The 20,189-nt window shown below is 34.3% G+C and overlaps 1 non-coding gene across 1 annotated transcript; it reads right to left on the bottom strand.

The window, feature by feature from the left end:
* Positions 1–15,431: 15,431 nt before the first annotated feature.
* Positions 15,432–19,730, bottom strand: LOC105320761 (uncharacterized). Its single transcript, XR_010714179.1, has 6 exons — positions 19,437–19,730; positions 18,791–19,024; positions 18,543–18,605; positions 16,446–17,132; positions 16,000–16,148; positions 15,432–15,609 (listed from the first exon to the last, which is right to left on the bottom strand). It is a non-coding gene; the product is annotated as an uncharacterized protein (transcript).
* Positions 19,731–20,189: the final 459 nt, after the last annotated feature.

Below are 20,189 nucleotides of genomic sequence, written 5' to 3'. Positions count from 1 at the left end.
ATAAAATCTTGATAGAAGTCATTTGATATCGTATTGGGTATCATAACCCTTAAGTTTTAAATGTCATTTTCAGAAAACCGTTTTAAAAAATACACTGTCGTTGAAATAGTAGCTTCTGGTTTGAAAATTATGTAATGAGGGGAATGCTATTTTTCGTCACGGTGACAAAAATTTAATAAAGAGCAAGTACTTGGGGCGCACATTGGAAACTTACAAAAAAATAAAATAAAATATGCATTTATTTTCTATTTGAAACGAAGATAATAGCTGTCTATATGTTTAACTTTTAACCAAACGTAATTCAAGAAAAATTCATCAATAAATAGATGTAAAGTTAACATTCACTTTTCTGAAGATATTACCCAAATGCACATCAGAAAACTTCAATTAAAGTACAGAGTAATACATTGTTGTTTTAAATCTGGAAACATACACAGCAAAAAGGGATACATTGCATTGGGGATGGTTCAATTGTAGTTTTGACTGCTTTTACACCAATTGTTGCACCGACATCTTATGTCTCTACTGTTACTGCATATTTGTTAATACGCCGAGATAATCTTTTGTACCTCCTGCAGAATGTCTGACAAAATTGTAATTTACACATATACACGGCTAAAACTGTTATAGGACAACCTATAAATCTTTTTTTTTGTCCAACATCAACATTGCATGAGAGATAATGAAAGATATTAACTGTATACATCTTTTTATGTAAAGAGTTGAGGTTCTAAAACCACTTAGAATGTAGTGGTGAAAGTGTTTCGATTTGGGTTTGAAAGTCTGAGCAGAATGTAAAATAATCAAATTTGTTATCTCTTTTACTATAGGAATGTGTGATTTGACAAAGTATAGTTGGCTATTGAAGAAAAAGTCAATTTAATGCCCTCTTAAAAACGAAGGTAGAGGACCTACTCTAATGATAATCATGACAACAAGCCGATACTTAGAACCAGACTCATGGAGTCATAAATGATGAAGTGCATCTAAATGAATCTAAATTGAAATTATAATTAGTATAATTTGAAAAGGGCCAATCACTCCGTGTTAAAAAAAGTTAACTCTACGACGTCTAAAGAGAGCATTCTTTGACAGGGAGAGAGACCACAGAGTGGCAGATAATGAGGAAATCGAAGAAGATAGTACATGTATTTTTTGTAAACTAATCCACATGTTATTTTACAACAACATAATTATTGACGAATGTCAATAATGTTGTAGCCGTTATGGAGAATAACATACGTCACCCTAGCCTGCGAATGCGTTCGGAATGTTTTTATATCGTTGCTAATTAACTCTTTAATAAATCCAGGGGTGCTTGAATGAAAAATCACTAGACTTGTTTCTAGACGAGTCGAAGATTTCTGCAGTGCCTGTCTTTCAAGTAGAAGAAGGAGTGTTCAGAATTTATTCTCAAAATATTCAGAGATTTGCTGTTATAATTACGATAAAACATTAAAACGTATTTGGAAAAGTCTTGATTCCAACGTCAACTAAAGCTGTAACGTTCGATACAGTCACAGGTGTCGTTCCTTATCAACCATTGAGATACAAATAATAAATGACCGGATACAAATTCAATTCACAAATGATATAATAAAGGGACTCCAAAATATCATTAATCAAAGCTTCCCACAAATCCTTAAAATTTATAATAAGTAATATAATATCATTAAATTCGTGTCATGTCAATCCAAAAATTTAATCTATGCTATTATATGTGAGGTTAGCAACCAGTTTTATATTGGCGAAACAGGGACTCTATTAAGAACAAGAAACTGAGTGCAAAAAGAGCAAATTAAAGACCCTGAGTACCGTAAAATTAAACACAGCGAGCACATTGATGTATGCGGATGCAGGCGATTCATAGTGTTCCCTTTTTATACACTTTTTACAGAAAGAGCTACAGAAAGAAAAAAAAAATTATTCAATTTTTAAAACCTTGCTTAAACTGACTGCTATGATTCAATTTATTAACTTTGTGTGTATTGTATAGATAGTTCATCTATTACCGCTGCTATGAATAATGCGGCAATATTCCTCTGTATCTATAGCTATGACGTCATTGTATTGTGACAATATACATCTACACTCAAAGTCAATAAAATTATGCAAACAATCGCTGGGGTGTAGAGCGTAAAAATCAATGAGAGGTCTAAGAAAATATTTTACAAATTGATTAATATGTAATTGTAAACTTTAAAACAAAAATATACAAAAATAAAGTGAACAACCCATACCGAGATATTATATTTTGGATTTAGTGACTTTTTAATACGAAGGTTACTGTCGCCAACCCTGATGTTTATAAGTAACAATTAAGTGATACTTTTTGGACAAAATATCAGTTAAATATTAAATAACACGCATCTATCCTCAAAATTGTTATATATTAAAAATTTGAATCAAATTGTAGAGCATAATCATCATTTTTTTCCAAACTCGGAATTCATTTCCCTTTGTCGCCAAAATTAACAGACTTTGCTATTTAAGAATGGATAAGTATGCTGTATATTATGCCCATACTGTTGGAATACATGATGTACGTTTATTTAGATGGAAAATATTTTTAAATTATAAATAAATTGCATGAAGCATTGTAATCGTTTAAAAGACATTGAAATTACATTCTATCTGCCAAAATTACATGCGTATGGATGGGCATGAAACATCCGTTTTATTCATTAAATAGATTATATAGTAATGATATCAAGATTAAACAAATGGTACTATTTTACTTTCCAAGAAGAGTAATCCTTAATCTGAAAATAATTTGATCATCAGGTGTTGTTGGCTTACTAAGCGGGAAAAAGTAGACCAATGTAACAACCATTACCGAAACATTTGTTACATATACCAGACCTCCTAAAATGAAATAATTTTCGGTTTCGAGCATCTTCAGCTCATTCACGTGGTCAAAAATTTCGCGCCTGTAAACTAATTCTGACATCCGGAGGAGGCACGACATGTGTTTGAAAAGTTTTCTATAGTTCAAGACAGTGCTAGTAAGTATTATGTTGTAGAACGTAATAACAATGAATTGAATCAATCGGAATTGTTTATTTGAGACTGTTAATTTTTATATCATAAACGACAATGTGTACCTGCATTTCCTCTGATTCTCACTATAAGTGTTGAAACCTTCGTTACCAAAGGTAACGTATGCTACAAAAAAATTTCTCAACAATATATGGAGATTTTAAAAATATTAGGTATTTTTTTTTAATGTAAACTTTATGATTGGCCTGTATCAGTTAAAGCAGAAATTTTTATAATTAAAAAAAAAAATTCTGTGGAACTTCTATCAAACATGCACATTAATTAAAACAAAATAATTATTGTCTTTTTTGAAAAAAAATGTTTTAATTTGAATCATGATTTTAAATAAATGAAAGCGTGTGTTGTTTGGGCATCAGTGTTTCACGATAGAGAGAGAGAGAGAGAAAAAAAAATTCAAGTAAAAATTGGATTCCAGATGTTCCAATGAGTATCAAAAATCTCATTTTCACCATTTTTATAAGAAATAAATTTCTGTGTTTCATAAAAGAGCTTTAAAGACGACATTGCATAAGAAACACTCAACTGTTTCTCGGTACACCTTGCTGTGTAAATATAGTACTTTAACCAAAGAAAAATGTTATTAAGGATATCTTTGTTTTTACCAAGGATGCCTAGAATGAAAGTTTTCTTGGTAAATGTAACCTGAAAATTGATTTTTTCTTCTAAATAATGTTTAAAATGTTCTAAAAAAGATTGAACACATTCACAATCCCACAGTATATGTTCTATAGTTTCCTCTTCTCTGTGACAAAAGGTACACATTTTAGAGTTTATTTTTTTAATTTTGAATAAAAAAGAGTTTGTTGCTAAAATTTTGTTAATTATTCTGTATTGGAACCATTGAAGTTTACAGTTTTTTGTTATTATGAAAGGTAGTTTATGGATTAATTTCCATTCCATGTCCTCTATATCTAATAATTCATTCCACCTTCTTTTACCTGTTGTCACAGAGGTATTATTGTTTAAAATATCATAAAAAAACTATGACTTTTTACATTTCATAACTTTATGTATGTTTTCTCTAATAAGCGGGCTTGCTAATTTTCTTAAAGTTTGGTTATCACCCAATTTTCTGATGTATGTCTTTACAGCATGGATTATACTTGCATATTCTAAAAAATTGACCTTTACATTCGTATACATATCACAAAACTTATCAAAACTAAGAAAAGTACTACCTTCCTCAATGATATCATTGATGTATCTAATATTATTATCAAATAGTTGTTTATTAAAAAAAGATTTCCCTCCAATATGGATCAAAGGGTTAAAAAATAAAGGTGAGTCTGCAGTTGCACCAGACTCTAATATATTATGCAGGTCAACCAATGCCTTAAACACATCTATCCAGAACTTGTTTTTTAATGATTTCAAAAGTATATTAATGTATAATGTTACCTTTGATCCTGTTAAACGTACGTTTCATTTTAAGTAACGTATATTTAAGAAATAGGAAAATGGATGAAAAATTCAGAAACATTGGAAGAATGAGAAGGAAAGCCAAAAAATACCCTTACAGGAAGATTATGATACCCAAGTCTAGTGGATATGAAAGTATGAGCGCCTGTGTAAGTAATGGAAGAGCATCATTGCAAGTTAGACTGCCCATCTTATCTGCGAGGAGGAATGAACCAAAGAAACGTCTCAGTAAGGCCTTGTCGAAAGCCAATAGTGAAAATTTAAAAAAATGAAATCAGAGAATGACAATCTACGGAGGAAGGTACCTGAAAGACAATTCAAAGACGAGTTCAGAGAATGAGGAATAATCAGGCACCGATCAAATCCATGGGGCAAAGCTGATAAAATGATGAAGGAACATGGATTACATTAGGGCAAGAAATGTACGAAAACAACTATTGATGAGCAATGTCATTATAGATGAAGTAAATAAAAAGATGAAAGATAAAAAAGCTGGGAAGAAGAAGATTGTGTATGGACAAGTTGTTGGGAATCCTCTTAAAAAGTGTAGATGCATTTCAAAGCTTAGCAAAGCAACATATTTGCATATGAACGTTATTTCTGGAGCAATAAAGAGGGGCGTAGATTTTACAAAGCAAAGAATATTGCAAACACCAGATAAGTATCGAGAAGATATAATTAAGTTTTTGGAAAGGGGAGATAACAGCAGAAATCAACCGGGGAAACAAGATTCAGTGGAAGTGATCATGAGCGTCTTCAAACTAGAGTATTCTGTACCTCAAGTAAAATAAAAAGTGCCAATAACAAACTGTCAACCATCTCATAAATTCATAAAACGAAATCCAGATTCAAAGCAGAGCAACACAGACCTCTAAAAAGATAGAGGTAGGATCAGGTGCCATGGAGGAGTGAGCATCCTCTGCTGTCCGGTCACACCCGCCGTGTGCTCTTTGTCGTAATTGGGGAAAAACGGAAAACAAATCAGAAAACCAGAAATACAAGTTTCGTTGTCTTCTTTTAAGAGAGTTAGACCAAAATATATTCTCCCAACAACATTTCTAAGCAGAAACACTTGTCTTTGCACAAAGCATCAACACTTTGAATTTAAGTTGAAGATGCTGAAAAAAAACCTGAATAGAGGTATCCACAAACCCAGAGGAGTATATTTGTAAAAATGTAGCAGTGGACACAAGTTCCCAGAGGAGGTCATGTTTTCGTTGTGGAAAGAGGTCAGCTTGAAAATGGAAAGACAAAGATGAAAGAAACTATGGCAAGTGTTGATTTTCCCGAAATATGGAAAAAGAAGAAAATGAATTCAAAGAACATGTATTGAAAATTAAAACACAGTGTTTAACAGCTACGTCAACTTAAGGATGACGTTTACTCAGATTGAAAAAAAATCACTGATGATAATGAAAAACCATCTAATGTATGTTATAGGCCTTTGATTGTAGTGTTATTATTCACTTTTTGAGAAATTATGAAGAAAATTGGTATGTTGGACAAATCACGTCAATATTGATGAAAGTGATAAAGAAATTGAGATTAGTTTCATTGAACAGAAGAAAAACTTTTTCCAGTGGCCGAGAACAGAAGATGATATGAGTCAATTCGTCCGATATAGTTTGCCAAATAAGCCCCTTAAAACCATGCGGAAAATCTAAGAGGATGTACAAGATGGACACTGAAGACCGAAACGATGTTGAAAAGCTTTTAACAAAATAGAATTATTGACCTTCAAGAATGTGTAACATTAGTGACTAATAATATAAATCAGGTTGAACTTTCATTTTATTAATGGAAAAATAGCTAATTTGAGTTTAGCTATGTTTCATGTCTGAACTGTCTGTACTATGAAATGTGGTTAGAATGATGTTGTCTCGTTTGTTAAGTTTTTTTAAGATACGTAACATGCATGTACGCGATATCATGTAAAACATATGTGACTCCAATAATACAACACTGTTTTTCGAGGTTACAATTGATGTTGAAATAGTTTAAGGTTAAATTTAATTTGTTTAACAAAACTGTGCTCTAATTTGTTTTCAAATCTAATAAAAGGTGTAGACAGCATATTTCTTTTTGTTAGTACATAATATAAAACATTTCAAAGACAATATGAAAACAGACACATGATGCAGCTCAAATAATGTTTTATTTATAATAAGAACTGAGAATCAATTTCCCGAAAAGACCCATTTTATTCAAATGAATCTATATAAAATATATATTTTTTCTTGAAACATTCGTTACATTTAAATGGCACTACATGTTTAAGTGTAAATAAGAACAAATTCACAATTGATAAAAAAAAAATTATTTTAAGTTTCTATAGCTTACTCTCTATTTATTTGACCCAATTATTGTACTGGACAGTTGTGATATTTCTTGTGGCATATTCCCAAATCTTACAACATATATCAATAATATTTCATGTTTATTTGGAAAACAATAAAGAGTACAATATTAAAAACTGTATTGATTCATAAAATACGTAGCGACAATTAAAATATTTGCATTATCACTAAAGAACATAAACTGACTTGCTTTTGTTATCGAAGATTTATTATTGTAACAAGTCGAGCGGTCCTTGCCACAAAAGAAAAACACCGTTTTTCTAACACACAACAATTCAGGATGGCAAAATATCAATATCAATATCAATATCACAACACAGAGTAAGATGCTGACCATTTCAAATAATACAACCTGAAACTCGAGGCTATCACCGTTTAAAAACTTGTCATCAAAAATAAAGAAAATGCTACTCGTTCTCGTACCTGCAAGATTTGTCGTTCTCAAGCTTAATATCAACAGTAAACAGCGTATAAGAAATTACTGAATTAATAAGTATTAAAATGCATAAAATTGCGCCGATCCGGACAGCTAAACTCGACACACGCAGTCTAATTCTATCTGGTAAAATCACACCCCCTCCCCATTCGTACTAGGTATGCTAGTTAAGTGCTCATAATTTCCAGTAAACTGTAAATAATCTAGTCAGCCTTATCCGGACACCCGGATAACTCGTTATAAAAATGAATAACCTATTTGAACTAATGAATTAAGAAAATCCGAACAACAATCCTACGGATTCCGAACAATCCGGACAACTCTTAATTCTAAACTTGAAACAGTTCAAATAAATATAACAGTTCCTTTCATAGACCATAACTAATAACTAGAACTATAAACTCTGGAAAGACTGGTCTACGTGGTTGTTATACTACACGGATTCTGTCCGGACGACGAAGTCCTTATAAAAATTAGCATCGTCTACGACCAGGTTCATCTTGCTTATCTACCTTATATGGAGTTCTCTGAGGAGTGCTCAACCGAACGGGATGTGATCGAGTGATCAAGTGATACTGCTGCTGGAACTAGCTTATATTTATAAACTTCTCCAACCAATGAGTACTTGTCCTTTTCTGTCCGGACACAAACAACCAATCAAATATCTGTACGGATTTTGGACATTCCGGACAAGTTTCCTAATTTCCGAACAAGCATATTTAAATAATAAATAAACATTTTATTCCTATACAAAGCCTTGTCCGGATTAATTTAATAACACGGACACATATTTCTAAGTCAAAATACGTATATAGCTTTAATACACATCCTTGCGATATTTTACACTAAAGGAATTTTGAAATTAGGCGCCTTCTGAAGTAGTGCACGTAGCGATATACTTGAATACTTAAGTTCGCTACGAAGACATAGTTCATCAATCGAGGCGACAGATAAAAGTAATCACCGATCATACTGAGGTAAAAATACGGAAAAATAGTGCTCAGCATCTAAATACAATAATACATGATATAATAAAGCATACAGCAATATTGATATCACAAAAATATGTGTCAGAATGCGTTTGCATGTCGATGAGTGAAGCAGTCCGTCAAACAGCATGTTCCGTAAAGAGAAGTTTGTGAGCGGTAAAATGACGATTATCTCGCCGAAAGAGCATTAAAATGGTAGAAACTGAACAGGGTGATTAATCTGGTAAACATAAACATGTTTAAAACAGTTATCATGTATTTACTCGATCTAATTACGGGTCAAAGCAGATAATTCGATATCGTAAAAATGTAAGCAAAGTACGGGGGTAGTGTCAAAACACGAACGATAATTCAGAACATGTAAACATTAGTATTTTGAAAGTCACGCCTATAACAGGTCTTAGACAGGTAAACTGTAAATAACTGAATATGATAAGAGGCATTTTAACTAGAATTGCATGTCTGATGAAATACACAATGAAATATTAAAGCTGCTTGGTCCGATTTTTTTGTAATTACAGTATCAAAAATTTTTCCATACAAATCATTTATCTTAGAAAGTTATGGACTTTCTCCTATTTACACCAGCAGAATCAGTCTCCTTTCAAAGTTAGAAATATTCAAAGTAAATAAAAATAATTGTTCTTTGGGCAAACGAAAAAACAAACCAAAATGCATCACGGGAATGTTTAGAAAAGGAAACCGCTTCGTTTCGTCCCCCGAATGATTGGGGTTATTCAACCCGCATGCTATGCATCGATTGTAAAGAAAGCAGACTTTGGAAAATATTAGCAAACAAAACGTACACATGTTTATTTGTAATTTGTTTGATCATTTCGACCTTTATTTAAAGCGATGTCAAAGTCGTAATACAACCATACCCGTCTCGTTGTCAGGGGTGAAATTTAACATGAGGCGAAATAACGCGGTACCTTTTAATGTCGCAAATTTTGTACGTATTTTTCTTCATTGAAATTTGGCATAATTGACGGGTAAAACTACTGCAATGTCTATTATTATACATATACTAAGCATAGCCATCGTTTAAAAGCGTGCATAAAATTTGATATAAAATCGGACCAAGCAGCTTTAATAGAAATACTTAATTGATCATAGATGGTCATATTACATTATTATCTAAATTTACTCAACCCAAAATTTCCAATGAAAACTGATGCATACGACGTAACGTACTTTTCTCAGCAAATATTGTTCATCAATACACCTCTTTTTTTTTTAATTGATGTAGTTTTTAACCTAGAAACTTAAATTTAAAAAAACTTGGGGAATGCGAACTTGAGGTTTTGAATTATTCGAAAAGGTAATTAGCGGATGGATAATCAAAAGTCAAATTTTTGAAGAAAATGTATTTTGAATTGGACCATTTTATTGAATTTGGGTGTCAAGCGTGTATGATTGTTGTAAATGTCATGTATGTATTTGTAACTAGTAAAATCATTTTCAATTCTTGATTTTAAAGTCAACACTAAACACTTTCATTTTCTTGATTACAAAGCCTAGCCTAAGGACAATAACTCTGATGTCAATGCAATTAATTTCAGGCTGAAAGTCATCAATATATTAATGTAAAGACGCAAAGGAAAAAAACGTAAAAGTCTGTTTGGTAACAAAACTGGATACATTGTTCACCCGTGGAGACTACAGTTCTAAATTCTCTTCTTGTAATCGCAATGTGTATTGAGAATATGTCTAAAGTGTTTATGTCTGTTTGCCTTTCTAACCTCATCCAATACATGTCGAACATAACTCTTCCTTAAGGAGTAAAAATGGTTAAGTATTGAAATCACTAATATCTAAACATGTACAGAAGTAATAAAAGTTTTAACTGAATCGTTTATGCAAAACGAAAAAGGGAAAAAACCATTGACATGCCAATTGGTGGGGCAATTGTTTCGTAGTTACATTTTACAATTACTGAATTAAATAATTAATTATGAAAAACGAGACTTTTTTTAAATTCTAAAATATGACAATATTGTTGTTGAAGTGAAATAAAGCATAATTGAAAAAATATGACAAAATCGTAAAATTCATAAGGTAAATCTAGGATATGAAGAAGCAGTAAATCTTTACAGTTCATTTATTTGGGTAGGTAGCGCTTTTATTGTATTTATATATGTTAAAAATAAACAACGCAGGTACTTTTTACTTAATTATAATAAACATTAAGTTTAAGACTGGCAGAGGTTTTGACCTCGCTAGCCTGGGATTCACTCAGAATGGCTTTTTCTGTGAAAGATGAAAAAATGACAATAACAAACTGTCAACCATCTCAGAAATCCATAAAACGAAATACAAATTCAAAGCAAAGCAACACGGACCTCTAAAAAGATAGAGGTAGGATCAGGTGCCATGGAGGAGTGAGCATGCTCTGCTGACCGGTCACACCCGCCGTGTGTTCTTTGTTGTAATCGGGGGAAAACGGAAAAGTCCGTAGACAATTAAGTGATTTATTATGGTCTCATAGTTAGTATAAAATAAGGCAATTTTTCCCCCTCCATTTATTAAGTGTTCCCACAAAAGTGTGTATGAAAGGGGCGCGGGGGGGGGGGGGTGGAGACTCCATGACAATTTTTTTATATGTTATGAAGGTACTTCACTACACCTAGACTCATAGTTTTTAAGACACTACGTCACAAGATGGCGATTTAATTGCTTTGTTAAACTGTTTGTTTCAATCGATTCAGATGTATATCGTCAAGCTCAGTGGTTAAAGTATCAGGCTTGTGAACCGCAGGTCATGAGTTCGAATCCACCTGGGGCTTTTGTTTATGTTAACTGAATGAAATTTTTTTAAATACTATTTTGTTATCTAAAATTGCACATTTTTTCGCCTATTTGAAATATATACTTCTTATCCATCATGCTTTCTATCATAATCAAGTAATTTTTTGCTGATTTGAGAAACCTTTTCAAGGTGTAGTGATGCACCTTAAAGGGACATGTCGAGGACCCTAATGTTACGTGCCTTCTTACACAGCTACATATTTATAGTCAGCTTATTCAACTGTTTTTATCAATGAAATAATACCCAAGGGTGAAATAATCACAGGATGAATCTCTGCCATTCAGAGAACTGAAATGCACCTGATCGGTAACTGAAAGGTGACTGAATGGCAGAGGTTCATCCTGTGAATTATAATCAGTTAACAGAAATTTAGGCTAAAAATGCAAGGTATTCTTAGTCTTTCATCCCAGATAACCCTTGCGATTAAATGCTTTGCGCCACTGCAATCTAGTATACCCGTAAGATGGGATGGAAGTCCACCCTGAAAGGCGCTTGGGAATACATTGAAGCGTTTAATAGGGGTTAACTCCAGAAAAGTTTCTACGTAATGTTTTGACTGACCTTTGTCCAATCAGATCGTAGCTGGGCGGAGTTGAGACATTACCGCTCGTGACTTTATTTGAGAGAGAGAGAGAGAGAGAGAGAGAGTTAATTGGTTAATGGAGTAAATTATAGCCTAGATGAGGCAGATAAGCGAACTATCTATCAATAATATAAAGTGACAAATCAAGGTCTAGTATATCTTATGAATTTATGAAACTTTGAAGTGTTTTGAAATTCTTTAACCAGGGAACAACCATGTCTATATATAGATAATGGAATGAGGTAATTGTTGGGTTCAGGGAAAACACGTGTGACTACCAAAATGGCTACACAGGAACTACTTTATTTTACAAATTACACGTTACATACAAAACCAATATGATAAGAACAATAGATTCCGGATTCAGATATAACATATCCTCCCCCCTTAATGTCAATGTCCACATCTTGTTGTTCTGTAGCAACTCGTTGAGCGGTCCAACTACTGTAGCAAGGTTCGGCAGGAACCTATGGTAGTAATTAACCAAGCCCAAGAATGAACGTAATTGGGACACATTTTCGGGTGTCGGTGCATTTTCAACAGCGTTTGTTTTCTCATTTGACTTGTGTAACCCGGCTTTGTCTATCACGTGTCCACAATAGCTAATCTGGTCTTTGAAAAATTGACACTTGTCCAGGTTAGCTCTTAACCCATACTGTTCAAGTCTCTGTAACACAAGACTGAGGTTCTGCAAGTGTTCCTCATCTGTTGATCCTGTTATGATCATGTCGTCCAAAATACACTTAGTTTTCGGAATGTTTGTCAGGACTTGATCCATTGCTCTTTGCCAGATAGCAGGTGCTGACGCGATCCCAAACGGAAGTCTGTTGAAACAGAATAGTCCCTTGTGGGTGTTGATGGTGAGTAGATTTCTTGAAACTTCATCAACTTCCATCTGTAGATAAGCTTGGGTCAAGTCTATCTTGCTAAATTTCTGTCCACCGCCTAAGGATGCAAATATGTCTGCTATTTTCGGTAACGGATATTGTTCGATCTTCATGGCAGGATTTAGAGTCACCTTGTAATCGCCACAAATTCTCACTTTGCCGTTCGCCTTAGGTAAGGGTACGATGGGTGTAGCCCAATCGCTGAATTTCACAGGTGAGATAACTCCTGCTTGATGTAGTCTGTCGAGTTCCTCTTCCACACGTGGTCTAAGTGAGTACGCAACTTCACGCGCTTTGCAAAATTTCGGGCTGGCGCCATCCTGTAGAGTAAGTTTCCCTCTCATGTCCTTGAGTTTGCCGATGCCTGGTTCGAACACTTTCTTGTGTTTGTCTAGGATAGCTTTCACTTTCACGTTCTGTTCATCACATCTGATGGATTTGATTTCTTTCCAGTTGAGCTTCAACTGCTGTAACCAGTTCCTCCCCATGAGAGTTGGTCCTTCATTGTTTACAACCAGTAAGTCTAATGTTTCTTTCTGATTATTCAGTTCAACCATCACTTTTAATTTTCCAGCTGGTTGGATCTCCTCCCCACTGTATGTTTTCAGCTTTGCGTTTGTGTGAAGAAGATTGTATTTCTTGAAATACGTTTCAACGTTTGCTTTGGATATGATCGAGACTGCCGCACCGGTGTCCAGTTCCATAGGGATTTCCACACCCTCGATCCTCGGTGTCACCATAATAGGCTCCACGGATACTTTGTTCACGCCGAAATGCAGCAGGTAACTGCTATGTTCATACTCGTCACTGTCGTCACTTGTTTCTTCATCAACATAATGGAATTTTCCACCATTACTGTCACGTTGTTTCTTAAAACAAACCTTTTCTAAGTGTCCAGGGTTGTCACAATATCTGCATTTAGTGTTCAGATGTTTACAAGTCTTTGCTTTGTGGTCTCCACCACAACGGTAGCACTTCCCCTGCATCACAGGTTTAAACGGTGTTTTGTGTGTTTTCTGTTTTCCGTAGGTGCTATTTCTCGGTTTGTTTACCGTAAGTTTGTGTACCGTCTCCCGTTTTCCTTGGAGTTCTAGTGCATCACGACTTGCTGTTTCCATAGCTACTGCGGTCTGGATTGCGCGTTCGAGCGTTAGTTTTGGCTCCGCCAAAAGCTTCTTTTGAATATGTTCTTGCTTTAAACCGCACACAAACCTGTCTCTTAATGTCTTATCCAGTGTGTCACCGAAGTCGCAATGGATCGCCAAACGGCGTAACTCCGCTATGTACACTGTAACAGTTTCCCCTGCGCCTTGCTCTCGTTTATGAAAACGAAATCGTTCAGCAATTTCCGATGGGCGAGGGCTTAAATGGTCTGTTAATTTCTTGATGAGTTCATCGAATGTCATAGCAGCCGGTTTAACTGGCGCGCACAGATTTTTCAGTAGAGTATAATGGCGAGGCCCAATTATGGAAAGAAGTGACGGAACTTTTAAATCGTTATGTACGTCGTTCGCTATGAAGTATTGTCCTAACCTTTCCGTGTAAGACTCCCACGTCTCGACCGCCTCGTCGAACGGGCCAACTTTTCCGATGATAAGCGCCATCCTCCGATCCTCGTCGCCAATATGTTGGGTTCAGGGAAAACACGTGTGACTACCAAAATGGCTACACAGGAACTACTTTATTTTACAAATTACACGTTACATACAAAACCAATATGATAAGAACAATAGATTCCGGATTCAGATATAACAGTAATGTTAAACATCGAAGACTGTACGAATATTTAAGAAACTGTTTTTATTACAAGTGATACCGTTATAGTATTCTAATCCAAGTTTGCCGAATCTTCCTGGAATTAAACATACGTTGTAAATTTACTTTGTATAAAAACTTTCTTCATGGTTACTCAGTTTGAAACATTCTTTATCTTAGGACGAATTTGTCCGCCATTGTTTTATTTTTCCACTAAGCACCCGCCTCCGTTGCCTTTCCTTTTCACTACAGTGATCATTCGTTCGCATTTCAAAATATTTAATGCCAGTATTCTCGGACTCCATATGCTAGGAAATTCAGTTGGTTAGTTACGTCATTCTTATACATGTACATGTTGTCGACGGCGCGCGGCCAAAGAAATTTTCACAATCGTTCTTTAAAACGCTTTAAAGTTAAAATAATATAGGATTTAAATGTAGTTTTTATATTCAGACTTTAATTAATTTGTTTGCGAGTTTAAAACTAATGACTATTTCTTCATCGGCACCACTTTTAATTTACTCAATTCTCTCTCTCTCTCTCTCTCTCTCTCTCTTTCAAGTCACGAGCGGCAATGTCTTAACTCAGCCCAGCTACGATCTGATCGGATAAAGGTCAGTCAAAACATTACGTAAACACTTTTCTGGAGTTAACCCCTATTAAACGCTTCAATGTACTTCGCTATATAGTGGTCAATTGTTAAACAGTAAGGCTATTATTCGAAGTCAATCATCTTCACATTAAAGGTGTGAAATTGTAACCTGAGAATGTGGCTAATAAATTAACCTGTTGAACACGATAAACTTCTATAGTTATGAACAGAATAATTCATAATATATGGTCACTGCGGTCTTATTGCAATAAAATGTCCATATTCTGCTAGGAATATGACAATTGCGGAAGCATGCGAGAATGTGAGAGATTTCTTTAAGTGTAAAAACAATGAAATCACATTGAAAAAAAAACCATGCACATTATGCACAAACTCAGGGCCAACTCATGATCACAGGTTGTGCATTTTGTGATTTTGTTGTTTTCACACAGAAAGATAACTTTTTGGAGAGAATACAGCCCGACCTTCCGTTTATGACAACTATGCTGGAAAAATTGTGTGTTTTTTTTTCAAAACCTATGCAAAGCCGTTTCTTGCAAAACAATCAGTACAAAATTAAGTTAGGTAACTTGGAAATTTTTGAATGCTTACAAGGTTCTTCTGTTTGTATAGATATGTTGTTACCACTGTTGGTGTTGTTTGATGTTTCAGTTTCTGTTGTTGAGTTCACATCTTCTCCATGTTCTTCTATATCTGTTGTACTATAAAAAATATTTAAAAAATATATAATAAGAAAGATTCTGCTTTTGACTTGTAATGCCCACAATCAACTAGTTTATTATAATGGCAAACGAGTGTGCATGAAGTTACCAAAATTAAAAATTTAAAAGATTAAAATAATAATCATAAATTATGGTACATCACACCACATGTGATCACAAGAGACCTAAATGTCTCTGGTGTTATTTGCAGCGACTATCTCTGATGGTATGTTTTTTCACCTTTGAAGGTACTAAGGAAATCACTTAGACAGTATGGTAGTTGGTACATACTTTATGATGAATATGTTCTGATCGATGTTATGATGGAATTAGTCGATTACTGGTCATTACCTCCCAAAAACTCAAAATTGTCAATGTGTGGGTTTTTACCATAGAAGTTTTTTTTTCTTTGACACTGGGTTACTCTCGGTGAATGTGCTAGTCCGTTTGCGAAGTGGCCTGGTCGGTCGAACAGCTGATTTATCAGCTTGTAATGGGTCAGGAAATTCCACAGTCGGTCCATTACCTCCCACGAAATGCTGTAAATAATTCAGTAATATTCACCTCAATGACAAACCATACGGTTTTAAAAAATTAATTACATAAGCGATAACAAGAGCAAAACACACATAAATATCAATTACCATCTCTTGCAATATGAATAAGATAGCCCAATTTTACAAACATGTGTAAAATCGATGCATTCCGAATTTGTACGGTATGCAGGTATTCTATATTCCTGAAGTTCTCGGCCAAAAATTGTCGTGAATACAGCCAATAATTATGAGACTCAATGTGCACAACAGTCATAAACATTAAATTATAACCAGCTGTACTTTTGAACAAACAGCTTTGTGTTTGTTTATTCTCTGAATGTTCAACTGTTCGTGTGATGGTCCGCAAGCTTTGATCCATCGAAGACATTTCTGGAGATTAGTTTTCGGTTTGGGGATCAAAATACGCTTATCACCGTTCTGTAACCTCTCAGGATATTTCTCGTCAACATTACACGTTCCCCACGCACACCGCAATACCATTTTTTAACAAAAACTTAAACTTCCCACAACTTGTCCAAGATTTGTTTGTGGGACAACATGGCGGCCGATCGAAGCGCTTCTCTGACTAATTATACGGAACATTCTAATTGGCTAATAAAATCCTTGTTAATAACTAGCCCACAGGTGTGGATGTGCATAGCTGGAAAGTCTTTTAAGTATTTAGACTTTGCATCCTTTTCGTGGATTTTACCATAATCTAAGGAAGAAGCGGAAATCTTTTTAATGTTAAATATGCTTCCCAGAAACTTTTCATTAGGGGTCGACTTTCTTTACAAAATTTTTCCAAAATTAGATGCAGTCAAACGATTCTTTCTTTCATTGTACCATTGTGCTGAATCACTTTGTTCTGGTGTACGCAATTCAATTTTAATGGGATCACAATCTTTGTATTTCATATTCAAATCCATATCCTCTTGTGGCAATGGTACAGGGGCTGGGTGGAATACGTCAGTATTGCCCGACCATCTGACATGGGTGGCTCAACCTCCTTAATGTTATTTGTCTGAAAAAAAAATCCACAATGTATAAAACTGAAATAAGTGTAAGTAAGTATCAGATTGAAATTAATCTTTTATTTTTTTAGGGATTTCTCCATTTGAGATGTTTGCACTGGCCACTGAGCTACACGTGTTAAGAGAAAAAGAGAATTGGCATTTTTAGTTTCTGATGGATCATCAGTAAATTATGAAAAAGGTCGAAAAGACATTAAAATGTTGTCACTGCAAGATGGACTCTTTTTAACTTTATGTAGACTGAGACATAACTTTTGTTTGAAAGATTTGTCAGTTAGGTTTAAACTATCACTGCAGTCATCTGGAATTGTATTTAATACTTGGATTTCATTGATGTATTATAAGTTGGGCCAACTTTGTATTTGGCCTCATCGTGATGTAATTATTAATAACATGCCTAAAGATTTCAAAAATGATTACCCTACTACTTTGTTAATAATTGATGGTACTGAATTTAGAACACAAGCACCATGTGCACTTGGTTTGCAAAGTCAGCTTTACAGTGATTATAAATCTAGTACTACTTTGAAAGCTTTAATTGGTTGTGATCCAAATGGTTCAGTGATTTTTGCATCTGAATTGTTTACAGGATGTATATCAGATAAACAAATTTGTGAAAAGTCTGGATTTTACAATGTTCTTGAATCACTTAAATTAGAAGGTTACGTAAAAGATGGGGATGCTATTATGGCTGATAAAGGGTTTACTATTAGAAAGAAATTAAGTAATTTAAATTCGGTATTGAATATTCCACCTATGGCTTCATCGACATCCCAGATGTCAGTCTCAGACACTCTATTTACTGAGAAGATTGCAAAACATCGTCTGCATATTGAAAGACTTATCGCAAAGGTTAAAACTTACAAAATGCTTTCTGTTCGCATTCCTACATAATTATTTAAAAACATTAACAAAATTTGGTCGGTATGTTGTCACTTGACTTTATTCCATGATGTGTTTGTCACAGACAGTAAAAATTGTAGTAAATAACATTATTTATTTATTAAAATCTATACAGAAAAAAAAATCAAATTGTGACCATCTTTCTGTTGAAGTGTTGAAGAAACTGAATGCTTCATATGTATAAAGAGCAGTTTTTAGCAAATGAGAAGAATATCTGGGGTAGCTTATATATATAATTATGTATAATAACATGATATTGATAGTCTTGTACAGGTGATGCCCCAATTCTGTAATCTGTGTAATCTTTCAATACATTTATTTTTTTTTATTTATGTAATAATTCTTGTACCTGATATGACAATATTGAGCCTCTCTGCACATCACCAAGAGGGGGGGGGGGGGGGGGGTGGGGGGTGGGGGGTGGGTGTTTACAAGTGAGTGATCTGCTAATATTGTATACTCTAGAGGGGTTCCCTTTAACATACTCAGCTGCATTATGTCAGTTGTGGATACTTTGGGAAGTCTATTATTGAAATACAATAAATGAATCAAGATTTGTTTTTATTTATCTTATAATGAAAACGTATCATTCAGCTCAATATGTATATGAATTGTTTTACAATATCTTGAATATTGCATCTACATGTAAACAAGTGTAAAATGCAATGACCAAGAAAAGAAACAAAAATTATATAGGATTTTACATACTTTTGATCTAAGTCAATCTGGCATGTGACAGGTTTTCGTTTTCGGGATTCTGTGGGCCTTGCCACCACTAAATGGTTGATTGGAACATGCTTAATTTTAGAGCCCCTGGGCACATGCCACTGCTGTGGTATACTTGTACAGCTTTGCTGTTCGGGTACATTGGAAAAGTTAAGAAGTTTGAATCCCTGCAAACTTTTAATGAGGCCAACTATATGAGAGCAGTGACCATTTAAGCTGTAAGAAAATATACCAGACGAGCATGAATAATTGTCAATGTCTATAAAAAATTATGCATGATTTGTCTACAAAAAAAATGCTTTGGCAACAATTAAAAAGACTGGAATAGTCAACTGTTTCTGTTTAAAATCGTGGCCTTATCACAATTAATTCGGTAATATATTTACTATAAATTGCACACTCGAATCAGGAAATGAATTAAGAAATGAGACAATAAATTGTTTTATTATGCTGTTTTACATTTCATGAATTTTTCATTCATAACGCATTCAACATCTGTCACAAAAGATTACGTCACTTCAGTAATCTTTACATTTTTTTCAGTACACAACCGCCATTTCATTTGCATCATTTCCTTGTGAAATACGTAAAAAGTGAGTGTTACTTGTAATTTTTATTGAACACATACCCAACTTTACAGGAACAGTGCGACTCATTAATTGAATCATTTTTGATTTCCAAATGAAGTCGATGCGGCGATTGATTTTTCCGCATGGAACTCCAGCATCGTGCTGCAGCTTGCACGGACTCATCGGAGTTAAAAATCTTAATTTCATGAATGTACCCTTGCGTAAAGTAATTAAAACCCTTTTGCAAGACTTTTTCCGACAGATTTGAGCTATTTCGCAAATATTTCACACAAAAAAACGTCTGGAATAGGCTTTAGGCTGTCAGTCGCGACATTCGCTGATGTACCCGGCATCGCAATAATGTGGGACTTAGAAACAGTTACTAAGGTGGGCGGGGCATCGGGAGACGAGTCGGAACTATGAATTAAAAGTTTGAAGTCAAAGGAAATTTTGTTATTGGGAAATTCGACTACATTATGCAATGCAGTCGATCGCCATAGAAATCATGAAAGTACTGCAAGTGTCGACAGATTTCTTATTTCTTTGAAAGACCATGATAGTTCACTTGACTTACAGACCATAATATAGCGACATATCTGCCTCCCAAAAATATATGCGCTTCTCAAAGTTACATTTGGGTGAGATAGATGTGCGTTTTTTGGGATTTTATTTATTGCTAATTGTATGAAAATTGATAAAAAAAATTTTTATTGAAGTTGTGTATTATGAGGTTGTAATGCAACTTAATTTACTTACAATGTTAGCTACAGCCGGTGGAATACTAATTTTAGGTGAACAATGAATACCCAATA

The sequence above is a fragment of the Magallana gigas genome, chromosome 5 (assembly GCF_963853765.1).
Source record: "Magallana gigas chromosome 5, xbMagGiga1.1, whole genome shotgun sequence".
NCBI classification, from domain to species: Eukaryota; Metazoa; Mollusca; class Bivalvia; order Ostreida; family Ostreidae; genus Magallana; species Magallana gigas.
This window is presented reverse-complemented; position numbering and strand designations above follow the sequence as displayed.